This window comes from Macrobrachium nipponense, chromosome 25 (genome assembly GCF_015104395.2).
Source record: "Macrobrachium nipponense isolate FS-2020 chromosome 25, ASM1510439v2, whole genome shotgun sequence".
Classification (NCBI taxonomy): Eukaryota; Metazoa; Arthropoda; class Malacostraca; order Decapoda; family Palaemonidae; genus Macrobrachium; species Macrobrachium nipponense.
Window position 1 is genome coordinate 13,579,877 of NC_087214.1, and position 8,259 is coordinate 13,588,135.

The window sequence follows — 8,259 nt, forward strand, 5'->3', positions numbered from 1 at the left end:
TCACATCTAGTTGGACAATGTGTCCCTTAACTTTACTGACTGGAATCGATTAGTAAGATAACTATCAAAACCAAGATGGATCTATTCTTAGACTTATACATTTCTCTAATAGGACTTTGTGGTTCACGCTATCAAAGGCTTTGGATAGATCCAGTAGTAGGAGCAGTGATATCTTTTTTATTTTGTTCTTATGTTATTATTATTAATTTCGATCAGTTACCTTCAAAAGAGCTGTCTCAGTAGATAATTTAGGCCTAAACGCCATGCTGATGTTCAGATAAAGGACTGTTTTCTTCCAAGTATTTAGTTAATTGATTAGCAATAATCTTTTCCAGTACCTTAGACAGAGTAGGTAACAGTGAGATTGGCCGATAGTTTTTTTTATGTCATCTCTATCTCCATTTTTAAAACAGGAATAACAAAAGGGTATTTCATAAATCAGGACAGGTGCTAGTTACGATGGAAGTATTGATGATCATTGTAATATAAAATGCTATTATAAATAGTGCATCCTTGATAAATTTCTGAGCAATACCATCAGATCCGCATGCGTTCGAGTTATTTAAATCCTTAATAGTTAATATAACCGTCTCACAGTCTACTGGAGAAAGGTTTGAATCCGCCTGGATTATCTAGATTTATTGACCAATGACTTCGAGCCTTATTTGTTGATGTCACCTGCTGAGTTGCCTCGTAAGTTTGTTTTCCTATATTTGCAAAATACTCATTAAACTCTTCCGCTTTAGCTTTAATATTCCTCTCTGTTTTCAGATATTTGTGCTTCCGCTGCTAACAGCATGAAGCATTTTTTTTGACTACTTTCCAAGTTTTACGATAGTTATTTGCTTGTATCTTGGAATTCTTGTTTGTAGTGTTCTTTTCTACTGGAGTCTATCATGACTACTTTTTTACTTCAATTCTCTGAAACTTTCTGCCAGTAGTACATCATCTCTTGGGCTTTAAGATTTCTCTGCACGAGATCTCTTGCTTTTCATCGCTTTTTTATATCTTGGGTTATCCAGGGGGCGGGCAGAGGGTCGTTTGATTTTCATTAGTCACCATTGGAGCACATTTGTCAATGCAAGAAACAAATACTTCAGTTAAAATAAAACACTGGCAATTTACTCATCAGTGCTTAGTATTTCATTTAACAGGGCGACTTATTTTTTTTTTTTTTTAGTAACAAGTCGCATAGTGTCTGAGAAGAGTCATTTTTTTAGACATCGATAAGTTTTAAAGACAGGTTCTCTTTTTGGTTTATGCAGATTTAGAGTAGCAGTAATTGCCCTCGTGGTCTGCTATTGGGCAGGGGACAACATCAAAGTGCTTATCATATCAGTTCCATTAGTTATCAATAGGTCAATGAGCGTTGCAGAATTACAAGAAATAACACGAGTAGGCTTTTAATGATCTGATGAAGTTTGGCGTTATGTATAATTTTCTCCATTTTATTTCCTGCAGACAACAAATTATCATTAAATCACCAAATATAAAAATTGGCTTGTTACGTAAAACGGCATTTTTAAAAAAAGTCTCTAAAATGTAACTGAACGAAGTTGCATCCGCTTTTAGGGTGTCGATAGACGCAGCCAATCACAATGGAGGGCAACTTCCGATGTTTGAACAGATATCCATATGTCTTCGATTCCTTCAACTCTTTCGATATTCATTTTTATTTCGGTCACTTTTAGATAATCCTTATAACATATTAAACAAACACCTCCACCGCGGCTCGATCACAACGGAACATCTTATATAAAGGAATATTTACAAAGGCATCAATCCATACACGGGAGAAGCCATGACTCACTGACACATAAAACATCCATTAGACAATCATTCATTTACATCGATACCAACAGCTAAGACTACTAAGATGTATCTACATATCTGTAACCATTTTAAGGGGACAAGTGTGATATTCGGAAGGTGCTTGTGTTTTTAAAAAAATTCCATGTAATAAGTTTGAAGGAGAGGTGATAAATGGTTACCCATGGGCCATACTAAATATTTGTTGGTAATATTCTCCTTTAAAAATAAATCTCCAATCACAAATACACAACTTAATCAATGAAATTATATGACTAACGGAGATAGGTAATTCATGCAATACAAGTTCATTACTTAAATATTCTAGCACAGAGTCAATAAGGACTTTTTCTTTTTTTTTTTTAACTTTTTCCTGTAGCGAGCGGGGAAGTTATTTTCATGATAAGCATTACGTGGCACTATATGTCATGCCTGTTGATAATGTATAAATGATTTTGTGATAGGTCGCAGTATTTTTCAAACTTATATAGAGATGTCGCTATTGCTAAAGCTGAGGGTTTGTTACAAATGAAGAAAGACAACCCAAACCCCAAAGCCTATGCAAGCACTGCATTATCACTAATTTGTTTGCTTGATAAATTCACCACACAATCACTTCTAGCATTAATGGTCAAATCTCTGTTGTCGATAAGGTTGTTTAATTTTTTATCCAGTTTTCTAATCAAAGTGTCTGTAGTTCTATGACGCTTTCCATATATTTCTTGCCTTAGTGCGTGTTTCCAATCAGCGGGAATCTAATAGTTGAAATTACTGTACTGTACTGTACTGTACTGTACTGATGTCTGCTTTGCAGATGATATAACTCAAGTAGTTATACACCCAGAAAAAAACGTACACGAAGAAGGGACCCAACCTTTGAAAAGACAAGTAGACAAGTAACACAAAAAAACAATGAGCCAATTGGAAGAATAAATAAGTTGAAAAAAGTGGAAATCAGAGACAAATAAATCCAAATTCGAACTGGTATCACTATCTGCATACAAACCTGCACAAATATTAGACCAACAACCACTAAATTTGACTAAAAGCGCAAGAATAGCTACTATAGTAATGCAATTTGGACAAAGAGGAATATAAACATGTCGCAGAAAGGCTGAGAACAGCAGAACACAGAATACAAAGCTAAAAAGTTATAGGAATATGACAAATAAAATCCATTTCTACAAAAGTCTAATCGACCAATAATGGAATATCCAATACCCAAGTGCTTAGCATCGACCTCCAATTATAAGTGCATTAAAAAAAATATCAAGGTCTTCAATGAGAAACAATCAAGAATATGATGATCTGAATATAGATCAAATACACAAATACAAAGTAGAAGCAATTAATCAGATTATATATACTGGCAACCAGTATACGGAGTAAACTAGCTTAGTGCAATAGTGAATTGACAGAAGAATCGGAAGCAGAAGAGAGAAACCTTGACCCAAACAACAAAGACCACAGATGGTAGAGAAGAATGTCTTCATATATTCATCGCGATGAACCTCAACCATTATACTTCCAAGGAATGTCTTATGAAAGTAATATGTAGAACTTACTACGTAAATATATAGCAAAATCATTATGTTAACGTTATTAACGGTTAAAATCTGTACAATTCACCTGTTAATATAAAATAAGATCATTATTGTAATAGGTTAATATTAAATTGTGCCCTTACCCAAATAAAATTGTGGATAAACCACACTTTATATTACTCTTATTAATATTTAACTTTATACACTATTCCCTACCATGGTTAGCTAACTAACTGCCCTTTCTCTTCTTTCTCCCATCTTACCTATCGGCTAAAAATAAATAAATTGGCAAAGCCAGAATTAATTTGACAAAGCCCAACATTTACCAAACCTAACTCATTACCGTTGTACTAAACACCATATTTGTATCGTGAACAGAATTAGTATTAAAATACCTACACCGAATACAACATTCACTTTTAATTTAAAAAAATACTACCATTACCAAAAATACAGTATAAATATGAAAACACTTACTGGCACAAAATACACTAAACGCTCACAGTCGAAATTGGTAGCGGGACCTTGCCGGGTCCTCTCAGGTCAAAACGTAAAGCAAATACCTCAAGGGTACACTACAGGAGTCAGGACCACACAGTTAATTCAATGTTCCCACGGTCACTCAGCATGGGACCTCCCAGGAGTCCTAGATTTTCCTTGGACACTCACAAGGCAATGACCCCATACCAAGACCACTCAGTCTAACGTCGAAGTCGCCTCAAGAACCCGATGGTCTGATAACACTTAACGAGTCATTAAGATTGACCGATGGCAGATGCTTGATTACGAACTTTAACTTACTTATTCACTTGTTACAACTGCAGTTCTGGACAATGTGATTGTAACACGACAGACTGAACGTAACATTCAATGTAACACTAATTGTCGTCCCTTTGTGTTATTGTAATATTGAAATCATCAAATACTACTTTTCAGTGAAAAGGATATTGGTTTTTTATTCTAACTTTTTTCTTTTTGTAATCAATAATAATTTGTAAATATTGTAGCTATATAATTTTGTAATAATTTTTATATCATCCAACTTATGTAAATGAAATGTAATATTTTTCTATTTATAAAAGATATAAAAAACACTACTTTTCATGATGGAGTATCAAACTGAATTTTTTTCCCAGAAATTTATTAGTAAATTTGACAACGTCTTTATTATAATGCACATTAGACATAGTGACTTATTTAATTAAGATAAACCATAGTATGTTGCGGTAATATGTAAATACAAAGTAATTAGTGACAATATGTTTCTCTAACATAATCCAAGTTACCAATCGGCAGGTGACTGACTGCATACAATACACAAGTATGTAAAAGATCATTCAATATGTGTTCCATAAAACAATTGTCTTTTAGAGGCTAGGAATATTTCAATGTATTTTTTTTTTTTTTTTTTTTTTTTTTTTTTTTTTTTTTTGTTTTTTTTTTTTTTTTTTTTTTTTTTTTTTTTTTTTTTTGACGCTTTAGGTGCGGTTAGCGATACATTCACCCTCAAGATCACTCTCCCTTTAAGAGTCCTATTCTCAATGCACATTGTTCGGCGTCAGTGACCTTGGTAGTTGTGACGCCAGATAACTCACAATCAATCGAAAAATAAATAAATAAACAAATAAATAAATAAAAAGAGGGTCGCGCTAGGGCTTCGGAGCAGAGCGGACGTGTCTTGAGCTGATCAGCTTTCTGGTGTTTTTTGTCCTTGCCTTTGTCCTACGACTCTACAGAAGATGAATGGAAGAGACAACTTAATGCTTTTGCCCTTTTGGCAAACTTTAAAGAAAGGATTCGATTGGATTACATTTTTCTGTGCACCCGACGTATGACCTTGCCTGTGAAGTAATTTTGATGCATCTAGGTGTGAAAGACCTTTCCGGCTTTCAGCTAATGCTCAACAATAGGGTGATTATAGAATTCGCTGATCCCCCATACGCGGTTTGAAATGGTAGTGAAGGAATATGGGGACAAATCTATTAATATTGGTGAAAGTAAGACTGTAAGAGTTATTAATTTGAGTAGTGATTAACACAAATGTTTCCGTAAGATATGGACCGTTTGAATATGGATGATGATTTGGTCATCGGTGTCCTAAGTCGGTACGGGAAAGTGCACTCTGTACGACACAACAGATTTCCCACGGAAGAGCAAAGGGACTGTTGAACGTATCCGAACGGCAAGGATGGAGGTAAGGGAAAGCATTCCTTCGTCGGTTTAGTATATGTGGACACACAGTAACTTTTATTTATGGCAAGGTCCAACCTACACTTGCTATTGTACAATGGAAAGCGAATCCAGGTTAAATGTTTTTAACATGCCGATTTCCCGAATCTTCCTTGTAAATAAAGAGGTCCGCAGATGCATCAGAATTGTTGAATGAAGGTGGAAATGAGACCGTGTTATGTCGAAAGCATCGAATGGTTGTGCTGACGAAGGATCGAAGGACGATCAGGGAGTGACCACACTTGAAAATACTATAACCTGAAGATAATCAGCTGGAGTTAAATTTATTCACAGTCGAACCAAGGCCCAAAAAATACTGGTGTGCAGGAACATTGGTGATGAGGTAAGAGGTGATAATAGCGATGTTGATATTTTTAATACTGAAAAGGATAGTAAGTGCCCGAGACTCCCGGACCCTTTGAGCATTCATTTTCGGGTAAGGTTATAGTGAACAGGGGCAACCTGATGTTCCGCAGATGGAGGTGGATCATTTGCATGTACCGCAAGAACAGCTCAGTGATGATGAAGGATTAAAGGAAATGACTGTTACGGTGTCAGTGCATAAGAATGATGAGCCCACAGAGTGATGATCTTTGGGAATGGATTCTGATATGGACTTGTGCGAGAATATAGTACATAGGCAATGAGGATGGATATGAGCGAATCTTGGATACATCAACTGAAAGTCAGTGGAATATTAATTTAATTTGGAAAGGGTTGGCAAGATGAAACTTACGAGAGGTCTTATCACAGAGAAGAGGAAAGAAACAAAGATACAAAGAAGCAACGACAACGTACCCAAAAAGAAGAAGTTGTGATTTTTCGCTTCTCCATGGCTTTACTAATTGCAACGATGTAAATGGCTTAAACGATGTAAATAAACAAATGAAGGTGGCATCACTCATTGCGCAGTTTAAGATAGATATTTTATTGATACAGGAACATATCGTGAGAGACCTAGGAGTCTTAAACTATTTAAGTAATTGCTGTAATAATTGTATTGAACTCGACGGTTTGTTTAAAAGGAGGGACTATGTTTCTGTATTTCTAGAAAGAAGGATATAGTGGTTTTGTCAACAGACAGAGATTGTAACAGGCGGATACTGGGTATTAGGTAAGATTTAATGGTTGCATTATCCCGATTGTAAATGTATATGTCCCTACAGGTTCATGGGAGGACTAGAGAGAGGAGGAGGAGGTTTTTGGGAATGACCTCGCCTTTTTTCTGAGACACAACCTTGATTCCCTGTATTAGGTGGTGATTTCAATGTGTGACATGTCTCAGGGACTGTAGCAATATGATAATAGATATTTGGTGTCCAAAGCTCTTGGTACTCTGGTTCATAATTGCGTTAAAGGATAATTATCTTTTATTTTTCTAGAGGTATCCCGGAATATACGTGTTAGAGAAAATTATGGGTCTCGTATAGATAGAATCTACACGTTAATTTGTTCCGTCACATTACGAGAGCACAAATAATCAATACTAGTTTTTTCAGAACCCACAATATGGTCGTCCTCTTGAGTATAAAGGTTATTGACTTAAAAAACATCACAGATTATTGGAAATTAAATGTCAAAATTTTAGATTCGGATAAATATAGAAGAGCAATTTCAAGACTTGTGGAAACGGGTACAATCTTATAAGTTTAAGTTTCCTGATATGTTGGAATGGTGGGAATGTAGCAAAGTTATGATGTAAAGATTTTTTTCTAAATTATCCAAGAAGATTTCACAGGAAAATATGGTTTACTGAACCTATTACATTGGAGGTTACAACAATTAAATGATGTCCATTATAGAACGGGGGATAAGTACTACATTGATCCAAACACTAAGAAAAAAGAGAATTTTGTGACTTACAGAATGAGTTTCGGATGTGTGAAGGTTAGGATAAAACTGATGAGATGTTGAAAGGTGAAAGAGTTTCTTCCTATCTGCTTGGCAAGAGAAAAACTAAAACAAAAGAATATATAATTGTTTTACTAAACTTAAAATGGAAGACGGCTCGATTTCTGTGCGAATTAGGGAATATTTTGAGAACATGTTTCGTTTGGTTGAAGGTGACCGACAGTATATGAGCGTTTTTCTTTGCGTCGACAAGTGTGGACCAGCGCTGAAGGGTGGTCAAAGCCTACAAGCTTTATCTACTGAGATTCAGTCAAAGGAGGTGTGGAATGCTATGAAAAAAACTGTGTAATGGGAAAAAACTCCTGGGTACGATGGTCTCCCTATTGAATGTAACAAGAACTTTTGGAATATTATAAAACAGGATTTTATAACTGTATTAAATCATGTATGTGATGTAAAGCGAAATGTCCAGGAGTCAGTATGTAGGTGTAATCAAAACTACATGCAAAAAAGGTGACCTTGCTCTAACAGAAAATTGGAAGCCCTCCCATAACGTTGTTAAATACTGATTATAAGATTTTTGCCAAGGTTTTTAAAAAACATTTGGTTTGAGTCTATATTAGACGACATAATTTTCCCCTGAGCAATACTGTGCAGTCAAAGGAGATCGATCGTTCAGTGTAACAGTACCATACGAGACATCATGTTTTATTCAAATGAAATAAAGTAGATGCTGCCATCTTGAGTCTCGATTGGTCAAAAGCTTTTGATAGAGGCATATTGGTTTTGTATATGAGGTGTTGCAAAATTGGTTTTGTCCGACAGA

At 35.4% G+C, this 8,259-nt stretch overlaps 1 long non-coding RNA gene across 1 annotated transcript in view; it reads right to left on the reverse strand.

Annotated features, from left to right (window-relative positions):
• The window catches only part of LOC135199167 (uncharacterized), a 10,599-nt gene extending 6,608 nt beyond the window's left edge, over positions 1-3,991 (reverse strand). The window contains exon 1 of the long non-coding RNA XR_010310944.1: positions 3,831-3,991. This is a non-coding gene — a long non-coding RNA (uncharacterized LOC135199167). The remainder of the gene's footprint in view (positions 1-3,830) is intronic.
• Between the last annotated feature and the right edge of the window lie 4,268 nt (positions 3,992-8,259).